The sequence below is a fragment of the Trachemys scripta genome, chromosome 11 (genome assembly GCF_013100865.1).
Source record: "Trachemys scripta elegans isolate TJP31775 chromosome 11, CAS_Tse_1.0, whole genome shotgun sequence".
NCBI classification, from domain to species: Eukaryota; Metazoa; Chordata; order Testudines; family Emydidae; genus Trachemys; species Trachemys scripta.
The window spans coordinates 2,239,139-2,252,878 of NC_048308.1; the positions used below are offsets into that span (position 1 = coordinate 2,239,139).

At 44.8% G+C, this 13,740-nt stretch overlaps 1 long non-coding RNA gene across 1 annotated transcript; it reads right to left on the reverse strand.

Moving 5' to 3' along the window:
* Positions 1–211: 211 nt before the first annotated feature.
* LOC117884596 lies at positions 212–4,385 on the reverse strand. Its single transcript, XR_004647600.1, has 3 exons — positions 3,978–4,385; positions 2,536–2,685; positions 212–701 (listed from the first exon to the last, which is right to left on the reverse strand). It is a non-coding gene; the product is annotated as an uncharacterized LOC117884596 (long non-coding RNA).
* Positions 4,386–13,740: the final 9,355 nt, after the last annotated feature.

Genomic DNA, 13,740 nt, shown 5'->3' on the forward strand with positions numbered 1-13,740 from the left:
ATAAGGCATGTTTTCTAATCCAATAATCCTTCCTGTGACTCTTCTCTGAACCCCCTCCAATTTATCAACATCCTTTTTGAAGTGTGGACAACAGAACTGGACACAGGATTCTAGCAGCGGTCACACCAGTGCCAAATGCAGAGGTGAAATAACCTCTCAACTCTGACCTGAGATTCCCCTGTTTATGCAGCCAAGGACCACGTTAGCCCTTTTGATCATAGCTGTACACTGGGAGCTCATTATCCACCGATTATCCACCATGACCTCCAAATCTTTTTCAGAGTCACTGCTTCCCAGGTTAGTTGCCCATCCTGTCAGTGTGTCCTGCATTCTTTGTTCCTAGACAGATACATTTACATTTAGCGGTATTGAAACACATATTGTTTGCTTGGGCCCAGATACCAAGCCATCCACATTGCTTTGTATCAATGACCTGTCCTCTTCATTATACACATACAGTGAGGGGCATGTGACTCACCCTTCCATACACCTGTAGCTGGGTAGATGGTGACCACAATCTGAGTAGGAATGAGAACCACAGGAGTAGCTCCATGTAACCTGCGATGGGGTCCCATGGACGATCAGTGGCCAATGTGTCTCGGGGGCTGAGATGCTGGAGAACAATTCAAAGGCCTGTCTGTCCCTTCCCCCGACAACTAGTCCCGTGTGCCCCAGACTTTGGGAAACTGCCTGGGTGCCCTCTGTAAGAAGTACAGAAAAATATCAGGAACACCAAAATAAATGAGTCATGTTATCTTTTTTTGTAAAGGACAACGCTTGAATAGCTTTTACAGCTGTAAGTATTATTTCAGCTCTTCTGATACTGGTCTCTGACTTCCTCTCACTTTTTGAGACACAGGGAGACAAGGTAAGGGAGGTAATAACTTTTATTGGACCAACTTCTGTTGGTGAGAGAGGCAAGCTTTCAAGCACCACAGAGCTCTTCTTCAGGTCTGGGATTAGACACAGAGACAAAAGTCTTCTTTAATACTAAATTGGCATTTTTGTTGGCATATGCAAGGGGATCAGCCTCCTACCAAGCCTCAGCATTATTATTATTGTTACATGTATTCCCAAGGTGCCCATCGCCGAAATACCTAGCGCTCTAACACACAGCTTTCCTTTCTGTCTGCCTGCCTCTCTCTGTACAGATCTCTAGGCATTTCTGAAGTCAATGAATACTGCTTTGGAATCAGCCCATTTTGTCCTTTTAAAACAGTCTACAGGCCTACCACTGCCTTGTTCCATGTTCAGCCCATAATGAACATGGGATCTGTAGCCTTGACAGCAAGGAATTCTGGGAAGAGAGGCTCTATATAAGAGTTCCCTTTTGCTCAGTGTGTGGAAAATCCTGAAGAGAATAGGACCAAGTGTTGAAACCCTTCAAGGAAAGGGCCCAAAACCACTTTAGGCCTCAGGGGAGAGCCAAACTGCTGGGTAAAGTACCCCAGAAAGGGTAGTAGGTTGGGGGAGGGCGGTTAGTTGGAGGGTTTACCCAAACAGCAAGAGGAAAACTGAGGCATGGCCACATCTGACAATGGAAAGAGGTGTTATCTCCCCTCAGTGGGGAAATATGTGCTCACCCTTTCCTTCATATCCTCATATTAGAAGTACGAGACTCTAAGCAATGTGTGGGGTTCTGCTCATCCATTATAAAATCATGCACAAAGAAATAACTCATGGAAAGCACGCTGAAAATGTTCAGTCTTGGTCCTGGTCTCTGGTGGAGGCCATTTTCCAAGCTATTTGGCCCTCTGTTGAGAGAGGTTTTGGTCAGGCGCTATATTCCCTAGGCCAGTGTTTCTCAGAGTGGGGTTGCTGCTTGTGTAGGGAAAGCTCCTGGCGGGCCAGGCCGGTTTGTTTACCTGCCCCGTCCGCAGGTCCGGCCAATCGCGGCTCCCACTAGCCGCGATTCGCCGCTCCACGCCAATGGGGGCTGCAGGAAGCGGCGCGGGCCGAGGGACTTACTGGCCACCGCTTCCAGCAGCTCCCATTGGCCTGGAGCAGCAAACCGCGGCCCAGTGGGATCCATGATCGGCCGGACCTGCAGACAGGGCAGGTAAACAAACCGGCCTGCCAGGGGCTTTCCCTACACAAGCGGCGACCCCAGTTTGAGAAACACTGCCCTAGGCCCTGCCAGCCCACAGTGTCCCAGTTGGATACAGTCTCCATGCCCGGGCACTCAGTGAGTGTGTCTTCCACCCTTAAGAAATGGTTTAAGTCAGTATCAACCAAAATATAGCTAATGAGAAAAAAAAAGTGCCATACGATAAAAGAGAAGGCAATAAAAGTGTCAACATTTCTAAGCCTTTCCCTGGTTGGACACAGCAGAAATATTCACCGCTCCTCAGGGACACATTTCATGCCATTTGCTTTCAATTTCCCTCCCCAGCATACCATCCTTTGGAAGGACATTGGAAAGAAGTCTTTGCAATATTCCCCAGAGGATTTACACACAGGATTTCCCCTCTCCCCGCCCCGAAAACGTGGCTACGTCTACCATGCAAATAAAATGAAAACCAAATTGGTACCAACCGGTTGCACCACGAGGGAAGCGTTTCCTGACGTGACCCTGGTGCTCAAGGGAAAGGGTTCAGATTGAAGGCAGCCCAGGGTTCTCCACCCCACAGGCTTATTCCAACTTGGCTTTGAAGAGGCCACTTCTAAGGGTGACGTTGCTCATTCCTAAGCCAACAGAAAAACCAGTTAGTTCCATATGTGATGGTGGAATCTGTAGGGCATTAGTAAGTGTAGAAAGGATCAGAACATCTCTTGGATCAGAATCATAGAATATCAGGATTGGAAGGGACCTCAGGAGGTCATCTAGTCCAACCCCCGGCTCCAAGCAGGACCAATCCCTGGATAGATTTTTGCCCCAGTTCCCTAAATGGCCCCCCTCAAGGATTGAACTCATAACCATGGGTGTAGTAGGCCAATGCTCAACCCACTGAGCTATCCCTCCCCCCTCAAAATTCTCAAACTTCATTGCACCATGACCCCTTTCTGACAACAAAAATTACTACATGACCCCAGGAGGGGGGACTGAAGCCTGAGTCTGCCCAAGCCCCACTGCCCCGGTGGAGGGGCCAAAACCAAAGCCTGAGATGACTGTCCTGGGCAGGGGGGCCAAAGCTGAAGCCCAAGGGCTTCAGCCACAGGCAGGGGGCCTGTAACCTGAGCGCCGCCGCCCAGGGCGGAAGCCCTCAGGCTTTGGCTTTGGCCCCAGGCGATAGGGCTCGGGCTTCGGCCCCTGGGACCCAGCAAGTCTAAGCCAGCCCTGGTGACCCCATTAAAATGGGGTCCTGACCCACAGTTTGAGAACCGCTGAGATAGATGGTTATTTATTTAAACCGATCCTTGTCCACAATAATGATACTAACCACTGCTTTTCATCAATAGATCTCAAAATGCTTTACGAAGGAGGTCAGTATCCTTAGCCTCATATTATGGATAGGGAAACTGAGTGATTAAATGACTTGATGGCAGGTTGGTAGCCGTGCCAGGAATACAACCCAGGTCTCTTGAGTCCCTGTGTTGTTCTCCATCCACTAGGCCACCCTGTCTCCCCAATGAGTCTGGCCTTTGAGCTCACCCAAGTTCACGAGGAGAGCTCTCTTACTCTCTCCCTTTCGGAGTATTTAGCCCATATCCTGGGGACAAACCCTCCAAACTCCCAATAGGACATCAGAACAAGCAGAGTAGAGACCAGCACCTGGAAGACCCACTCAAGACTTCCACAGAGTCCCATGCATGCTGGGACAGAGCTTTGGGAGATTACCCAGTGCTACATCAATACTCAGGCAGTGCAAACATGACCAATAAACCACTTGCTGTAGTTTGTGAACCTCATTGAAAGAGCTACCCTAACTGCACTCTAGTTGCAACAGTCTCTTCATCTCCTTGTCAGTTTATCCACGCTCCCCTCCTACCCTTTTCTCTGACACATAAAACACTCCTCTAAAAACCATTGCACTTACCCCAGAATGGAAGAGTGCCATCTTCAGGCAGGATCCTGCCTCTGCTCTTTCCTCAGCTTTTGGGAACAGCTGCTGAAAACAAATCTGTTCTGTGTTTGTATTTTTCATCCTGTGTGTCCCGGGGAGTATCGATAACACCAGCACTGTGTGTAACGACACAAGGCTTTCTGCCACGTCCATCACATAACTTGAGATTAGAAGAACAAAAATGTGCTGGAGATATGGTCAAATATAATCAGACGTGGCCTGATCCCTGATGAGTTTAGCCCTATGTCTGGGTCAGCGTGGTCAGCAAGACCATGACAACCTTTACATGGTACAGTCCAGTTATTGTGTTAATAACAGGAGTCCGAGAATACTTAGGAGCGTGCTTTGTAAAGGGTGCTTTACTCCAATGATGCCTCGTCTTCCAAACGTTCGGAGTTATTTATCAGCCAAAATTCCTTTCCTTCTTCTGTACCTTCACAAACTGATCAGTGTGTTCCTCCCATGCCCTGGACGTCTGATTGACTTTTATTTTATACTATAGGAAGCAACTGTTACATTGGCAGGCTAGGCGTCAGCTCATGCCAAAGTTCCCATGTCTCAACTGATCACTGACAAATATGTATCTGGAATGAGTCTGACTCCTCTGTGTGTTAGCATTGTTAAAATAGGTATTTAGAATTATAAGAATGGGGTTAGTGTTTAGACTCTGTTGAATGTTTGTGAGTGGCTGCCTGCATTAGTCTCACTTATAACAGCTGTATCCCATACTGTAAGGTGATATTTGAGCGATTGTATTGGAACCTCTCTGTGTCTGTGTAAATCACCAGACAGGAGAGAGACATTAATTAGTGTGAACTGCTCATCTGCAACTGAAGGCGTTACGTCCTTCCCAACAGGGAAGGTCCATTAGCACCAGATGGACAATTGTGGGATATTAAAGAGGACAAAAGCCATCAGCTGAGTTTTCACCTCAGAGCCTAGGAACCCCTAGCAAGCAGGAACTGGTTATCTCTGTGCTATTTGGACTCGGGGTAAGGGGAAGGTTTCTAGGCATAAGCAAAAGATCCCCAGTTCATCTTAAAATGAACCCAGACTAAGCAACTGGGGATCTCTTGCTTATGCCTAGAAATATAGCGCTTGCTTATTAGAGAAAAAATTCTATTACTTTCAGAAACTCAAGATTGTAACTCATTTGTGTGTGTGTGTGTGTGTGTATAAATTTTGTACATAACTCATTTCCTTTTCCTATTTAATAAATCTTTATATAGGTTGTTATAGGATTGGCTACAAATGTTGTCTTTGGTGTGAGATCCCCTTAGATAAGTGAGTGATCCTTTGGGCCTGGGAGACCCTTCTTGGTGAAAGGGACCATCCATCACAAAGGCAGGCTCACTTGGGTGCTGAGGTAGATCGGATTACCTAAGGGGACTGTCTGTGACTCCATGTTAAGGCTGTTCTGGTGCTTGAGGAGTTTACACTTAATAATTGGCTGGTGAAATCTAAGTATAGAGCTCACAACCAATTGGGGGTTTGTGCCCTGGTTCCTAACAGTCTGCCCTGATGTTGATTCTCTCACTCTTGAGTCACTACAGGCAACATTACCTCAACAACAACAACACACAGAAGTAAAGTCTCCATGGGAAAGAACACAGTGTGTGTATCTCCTCTGGGTCATGCTATAGCATTTCTAACTCACAAACATGCCAGCTCTCCCAGCAACAGAAGTAGAAATGTAAAGGTGCAAGACAGAAAACACAAAGTTCTAGTAGTTACGTAGCTAACTACACCATACCATCCATTTTGGCCGTCCCAGAACTTGGAGTCTGATTGGCAAAGACCAATTTCAGGTGGAGACCAAGTTGGCAAAATTGCTACTAGTTCAGCCAGACAAATGGAGACTCCCCTTTTGGCACCGCTGGTAGAATTGTCCCTTACTGACCGAGAAGACCCTCGTTTGAGACTCATCCGTGGCACTAAGAGAGGTTGCAGATTAATTAAATCAGTTCTAGTGTCTGACTGTGAATGGGCCGAAGCCTCACGCTCTGGTTGTTGAATCTTCATTGGGACATAAAGGTGATCTGCAGAAGGAATGGTGTCACTTGTATTGCATTGGCACTTTAAATGGCATTTAAAACTGTGTTGGTAGGGAGGAGGGAAGCCAGCAGAAGCAGGAAAAAGGCTGGTGCAGTTTACTACCCCCATGGGGCAATTATTATTATCTGCTCATGGGGAAATGCAACTACATGGTACCCATGAATCAGGGCAGATTGCAAGGTTAAAATTCAGCCTTTGGTGAGCAGAGAGGTGTGGTTAGTCCAGTTAATGGTTCACTTGGAACTATTTGTCTGGCTCCTGTTCTAACTCCCTCCAATTCCCCTTCCATTTCACAAACACTGAAATGCGCTACTCCATTCATTTTGGAGTGGGTGAAAAAATGGAAGGAAGAGAGAATTGTTGGCAAAAGCTGCACCGGTCACCAACCAAAATCCGAGCTGCTACAAGGTGTATGATTTGCAACCAAAATGCCTTGTGGAGAACACTGCCTTTGGGATTCTGATCACATTCACTGGCTACAGAGGGCCAGATCCTCAGCTGATGCAAATCAGTAACTCTCCATTAACAGAGCGATGCCTGTTTATACCAGCTGAGGACCTGTCCCTTATTGTCCAAGCAGGCTATTAACAAATGCAGACAGTAATCATGGGGATTACTGGATGAACAGCTCCAGGTATCTGACACTGGTGTCTGTCCTGGTTGCAAAGCTTAGCCTCTGTTTCTTTCTGGCTTGTGCAAACACAGATGATGTCAGCCTCTTTTCACATTGCGCTTTGTGTATATTTCATCACTCTCCCTGCGCACACAAATGGTGTTTGTGGCTGAGTCACCTACCTTGTGTTGAACATTGTAAACGGCTAGGTAAATATTTAGACCATCTGATCTTCAATATGGTATCTGTCACCCAGGCACAGAAAGCACGTCTTGCACTTAGAGATTAGACTTTCTTTGCTGACACACTTTTTGTTCTTTCCCCTCCCTTTCAGTATTTGGATTAAATAATAACAACTGTAAATCAGGGAATCCAGCAGGGAAACCGCACGATTGTTAACCCTTAACTTGCTAAGTAGCTTCCGTAGGCATGAAACTGGAAAGTGAGGGTTGGGAGAAAGGTTTATGGGGGCACACGTCTAAGATTTGGAGGAGCAGGAAGCTTATGGGTGCAAACTCACCACAGGAAATACATTCGATCATGCAAAGTTTGTACTGGGGACACATGTGGCATGTTCTAGAGGAAGGAACATCAGAAGGCTGGGCAGAATTCTCTTTTTATTTTGTAATAACTTTGACAGTATCCGTGTTTATTTGTCTATTTTTAATTTTTTATCTGTTTAAAATTTCACAGTTGTGCAAAAATTTGGGGTTTAAGCATGTCCCCCTATTTTTATCAATTTAAATTTTCACATTTATGGGAAATTATGGGGGGGGGGCATTGGACAATAATTTAATGACAGTAGACACTGTAAAAAGAACAGGAGTACTTTGGCACCTTAGAGACTAACAAATTGATTTGAGCATAAGCTTTCGTGGGCTTCATCCCACTTCTTCGGATGCATAGAATGGAACATATATTGAGGAGATATATATACATATACAGAGAACATGAAAAGGTGGGAGTTGTCTTACCCACTCTGAGAGGCCAATTAAGTAAGAGAAAAAACTTTTGAAGTGATAATCAAGAGAGCCCGGTACAGACAGTTTGATAAGAAGTGTGAGAATACTTACATGGGGAGATAGATTCAATGTTTGTAATGGCTCAGCCATTCCCAGTCTCTATTCAAGCCCAAGTTGATTGTATCTAATCTGCATATCAATTCAAGTTCAGCAGTTTCTCGACACTGTGATTCAAAATGTTAACACTTTCTAACCATTAAAAAACAGTCAACATCATAGGTCAAGATTTTACCATTAAATCAATCTCTACATTCTCAAGCAGCATTTTTCTTCCTTTGCCTATCTGTAAATGTAGATTATTATTAACAGAAATATTTTTCGTCTGTTAGTGTGTGTGTGTGTGTGTGTGTGTGTGTGGTGAAATCGATGTTTATCGACATTTACCTGTAAAAATCTGATCCTTCTAAGCTGAAACAGCCTGGGAGTCAGGCCCTTCCAGGTGCTAATCCCAGTGAGCTACTGATTTGGCTATGAAACTTTGGATAAGTCACTTGGCTTTTCAATGCCTCAGTGGGCCCAACTATCGGAAGGGGAGGCTAACGCATATAAACCTTGGTGCAGTATTTCGAGGTAGTATTACTGAAGGTGGGCAGAATCACTCGATATCCAAGTTTTATGGATATTGAATAGACTATATGTTCATCTAGCACAATGCACCTGGATCCATGACTAGAGCTGCCACTTGGCTGGTTTTTGTACTGTCTTGCTGGGTGCTGCTCCCCCATCTTGAGGGTGAAGGGGGAGGAAATGCTCAGCAGAGCCTTCCTTTAACCCCAAGGCCTCCCTTGGAGGACTCTGCTGCCTTCTCCTCCTTCCCATCATGTTCCAGGTTTGGCCAGACTCTCTAGCCACTGTCTTGGTATGAGGAGGGGCGGGTGGGGTTGTTGTGAGGCCGGCCAGGTTAGTCATGCAGAGACAGAGGCAAGATGGACACTCGCAAAAAAAACCAACCATGTAGCCTGTCTCCAGAACAGGGTGAAAATGTGCTGCAGTATCTTCATACAGCACCTCCTAGTGAGCATAAACACTATTTCACTAGGAGAGTGGTGAAGCACTGGAATGGGTTACCTAGGGAGGTGGCAGAATCTCCTTCCTTAGAGGTTTTTAAGGCCCGGCTTGACAAAGCCCTGGCTGGGGTGATTTAGTTGGGGTTGGTCCTGCTTTGAGCAGGGGGTGGGACTAGATGACCTCCTGAGGTCCCTTCCAACCCTATGATTCTATGATTATAATGCAGTTTCAGCTTCCCCTCACATCTCCCCCTTTTATTTGTTCTTTTTCTCCATTTTAACACTTTAAAAACTATTTGTTTCAAACTAACTTTAAATCTTTATATGCACCCTAAATAATACTTTTTTTTTTTAACTACATGGCCAAAACAAGTAACCACTTGGTGGCTAGGCTGTCTTGAGTTTGCAACTGCTGCTTCAGGCAGGTTTGGAACAGGTGAATTTTGTTCTCCTTGTTCAGCATCTGCTGTTTTGCAGAGTTTTCCCAGTTTGATTGCTCATTCTGTGGAACTGTCCGAAGATGTGGATGGTTTCTGTTGAACTCCCCACTATCGGGGCCAATGGCGTTTGATCTGGGCAATGCATTACTTTTCTTTACAACAGCTAGAATGCTCCCTCCTTTTTCTCCATCCACAAACACGGTCACCAGGTTCCCGATCAGGCAATCCTCTAACTGAGTGACATTGGTTATAAACATGTTCCTAAACATCTTTTGTCTTTTTATCAGATTTGGCTACTCTTCTCAGGTCTAGACATTTTGGGGCTCCATTCTTTTCCAGGTTTGGAACAGTAGTGAGTTGCCTTCCCATCAGGAGGTGCGGTTGGCTGTAGCTGGTAGCTGCGAACAGTGTTGATCTGTAGCTCGGAAGAGCATGGAATGGATCTTTCTGCTTCAATATTTTCTTGGCTGTCTGTCCAGCCCTCTTGGTCTCTCTACTTCCTTGTGGGTAATGCAGGTTGCTGGTGATGTGTTCCAAATCCTATTTTGTTTGGAAGGACTTAGTTCGAACTGGGGGGTTAGTGTGGACCAGCCCTAAGTGTCTTGGTGGTGCTTGCTCCCGGTCTTTTCTGTTAATAAGGGATACAAGAGTTTTATGGTCAGTTATCAGTTGAAAGGAACATAACCTGCACAGATATCTATGGAAAGTCTCACCTGCCCATACGCTTGCCAGGCACTCCTTTTCCACCTGTGCATATTGTTTTTCTGCTTCTGAACATGTACGAGAGCAGACTGCAACTGGCTTCCTCTCAGATCCATGTAGCTGCAACAATATACCACTGAGGTCGTAGCTACTGGCCTCAGCCCTGGCCATTGTTATTTCGTTTACACTGAAGAACTTTAGAACTGGAGCAATGGAGATAATTTCTTTTACCCTATTGAAGGCAGTTTCCAGATTTGGCCCCCGTGACCAGGATGTGTTGGACCCTAATAGTTCATTCAGTGGTTTTGTCACTGTAGAAAGGTCTTGCAGGCATCAGCAAAGATAATTTACCATCCTTAGTATGCATCTCAGTTCTGGTACATTTTTTTGGTGCATTCAATTCTGTAATTGCTTTTACTTTCTCAGGGGCCAGACTAATTTCATCATTGTTTATCACCTGTCCCTAAAATTAAATTTGGGATAAGAAGAAAACAAACTTTTTTTTATTTAACTTGAGTCCCAACTCACTGATTAAGCACATTAAACTTGACTGAGGGTTTTGTCATCTTTTTCCATTGATGACCTGTATACTAAAATGTTGTCCATAAAATGACACAACCTCCTTTTTTCTTCTTTAGCAGCTCTGCCATCTTTCTTTGAAAAAAAAATGGGGGTGTTTGCAATCCCAAAGGTAATGTTTGAAAGAAAAATCTCCCAAACTGTTCAATGAGTGTAGTCAGTTTAGCACGCTCCTTGGCTAAAGGAATTTGCCAGAAAATACTTGAGGCATAGAGCATGAAGAATACAGTACCTCCTGTCACATGAGGGAGGAAGTCTTCTGGTGTTGGGATCATTTATTTTTTTCTCACTACTGCTTCATTAAGTCTTTAAGATCCAAATAGATTTGTTTTTTCCCATTTTTCTTTATAACAGGCACCATTGGTGTGCAGTTGGCTCAGAGATTTTTCTTAATTATGGCATTTTTTTCCATTCTCTTGAACTCTGTTCTACTTTATGAAGAAGCAGGATAGAAATTCTGAGAGACATATGTACACTATGTGCTTCATAATTGTCTCTTAAAAGAAAATCCAGTAGAAATAATCTCAAAAGTGCAATATCACCAAATATTCAATCAACGTCTTCCACCTTTCTCACTAGACCCATCGCGCCACCATATTTGCGATCGAGGAGATTGTCAGTTTCCAATCCTTTAATCCCATGCACACTACAATTAAAGCCTTTGTCTTTGTATGTTGTGTCTGTGAAAAATTGTCTGATGCAGTTCAAAATACCTCCGGGGCTATTTAGGACAGAATCTGCTGGTTTCAGTTCTAGGAGGGGTTGATGGAGATAAGTCTTTTCTGATATGACTGTAATGCCTGCACCTACATCTATTTTAACTTAACAGTCTTTCCACAAATATTCAGTTCCACCCACCTGGCTGGCTCTGTGTCATTACATGTGATTGATCCCAGAAAAAAAATGGCTCTTAACTCTCAGTGGTCTCTTCCCGGACTACCTTTGTGTGTCAGACAGTGGCAAAATGTCCAGTTTTTGTGCATTTATGGCATTTGGTTCCTTTAGCTCAGGGGTCGGCAACCTTTCAGAAGTGGTGTGCCGAGTCTTCATTTTTTCACTCTAATTTAAGGTTTCACGTGCCAGTCATACATTTTAACCTTTTTAGAAGGTCTCTTTCTATAAGTCTATAATATAGAACTAAACTATTGTTGTATGTAAAGTAAATAAGGTTTTTAAAATGTTTAAGAAGCTTCATTTAAATTTAAATTAAAATGCAGAACCCCCCAGACCTGTGGCCAGGACCCAGGCAGCGTGAGTGCCACTGAAAATCAGCTCGACACGCATGCCATAGGTTGCCTACTCCTGCTTTAGCTCGACAATCACCCCTTGGACTCTGATCCCTCCCATATTTTATGCATCTAATCTGAAAAGTGTTAGATTTTGCCTGGGGATTATCCCGCAACATCTTTGGTGATTTATTACAATTGCTTTTTGAAGCTGTGCTATATCGCCGATCGTGACTATGTTTGTAAGTCACTTCCCATAGGTTTCTTTCCGGCGACCTCTGGTTTCTGTTTTGATATTTTTATTGTCTCTAATTGTCTTGCCGTTTCGGTCCCTGTGTGAAAGGTTAAATCTCTCTTTATTTTGCAGTTTGTGTGATGGTCCCATGTCTAAATTGCCAATCGCTCTCTGTCTGTAATGTGCTTTTCCTTTTTGTCTCCCAAATCACAGTTCTCTGCCATGTCATATCAGCCTCGTATAATAGATTCCACACACTCCCCAGGTTTTTGAACCTGCTGGTGGAAACACACTCGCTCCTAAACCACATTCCGCTCAGGTGTAGGGCGCTCATCAAAACTAACCAGCACCACAACGTAAATATTTTTGTGGCTCTTTTCTCCAAAGGCAAAGGCTTTAAAGATATGTTCAGCTTCCCTCCCCATGGTGTAGACTAGGGAACTTATCTGCATTTCCCTACTTGACTCGTGGAATTTAGCTGCGGTGTGAAAACGTGCAAACCGCTCCTTCCAATCAGGCCAGCCTGATGGTCTGTTGAAGCAGAAGCTCTCTGGGTGCATGAAACTTTGGACTGTTAACAAAATTCTGCAGTTTTCTAGTGTTTTTCTTCTGACACCAGACAGAGGCCAAATGGACCCGAGCAACAACAACGTCATTCTAAAAAAGAAAAGAATGTAGACTGTGCAATATAACCATCACATAGCTCTAGGAAGACCCATCTAGTCATCTGCGAAACAGCAGCTGGACAGAGGGGGCTCTGACATAGGCCCACAGCAGTGTGAGTTGGGTATGTGTCCAATTGGTGTGACAGCTCCAAGTTCCACCACCCATTTCCTATCCTCACTGGAGGAGGCTGGGGGGCGGGGAACCCAAAGGGTTAACTTAAAGCAAAGAGAAAGCTTTGGAAAGGAGAGCAAGGGAAAATATTTCTCTTTTGCTTAGTGTGTAAAATCAGACCATTTATTCTTTTCCTTCCCCTCCTCCTCTGCCCCAGTCTGGACAAAATAAACACCATAATTTCTAATGAAATCAGGAAAGGGGTAATAATTCCTGGAAGAGGAAGAGAGAGCCTGTCAGTAGATCCCTGCCAATGGTGTTCAGTGACTACAGAAAGAGCAGTGAGCAGTCCCGGGAAAGTGTTCGGTGGGCCAAATTCCTTTGGCCAATGCTGATTGAATTTCGCCTTTTCATCGTTCAACAAATTCTTTTACTTCCTCACTTGGGAGTGTGTTACTGCGGTGAGTTAAAACCCAGGCTGAAGCAAATGCCCTTGTTCTCCGGTCTCATACACCTTTAAAATAAGTGCCACCCTATCCCTTTTTCTCTCCCTCGGATGTATGTTGACAGAAGGCAAGGAGCAGCGATGCTCAGTGCCAAACAACAGTGCTCGTCAATCAAGGCCTCAATCCCAGCCCCCCGCCACTGAGCTGCGTAAAGGCCCCTTTGTACAACAACAGCAAAGACAGAGGTAAAGAATAACCAGAGTTGCTGGGAAGGCAGAAGCAGCAAAAAGGACAATGCTGTCCTGAAGAGAGCAGTCCTGCTTTGCATTCACTGCATATAATGCCACCTGTGCAGAGATCTCAAACATTTTTGCAAACGTTAATCAAGACTCACAGCACTGATAGGCGAGTAGAGTTGGGTCAGGGTGAATGGGCAAAATCCCAACAAAGTCAGTGTATCTATATCCATTTACACCAGCTGACAGTTTGATCCATTGTCCCTTCTTTAGCGGTTAGGAGCTGAAGCATAAGGATATAGAGGATCTGATTCTGCCCCTGTTATATTGAGCAGCACTTATTCATTTGGGTAGATCAGGAAGATGAGTCCAGCTGCGATTTGCCCAGGTCAGTGGCA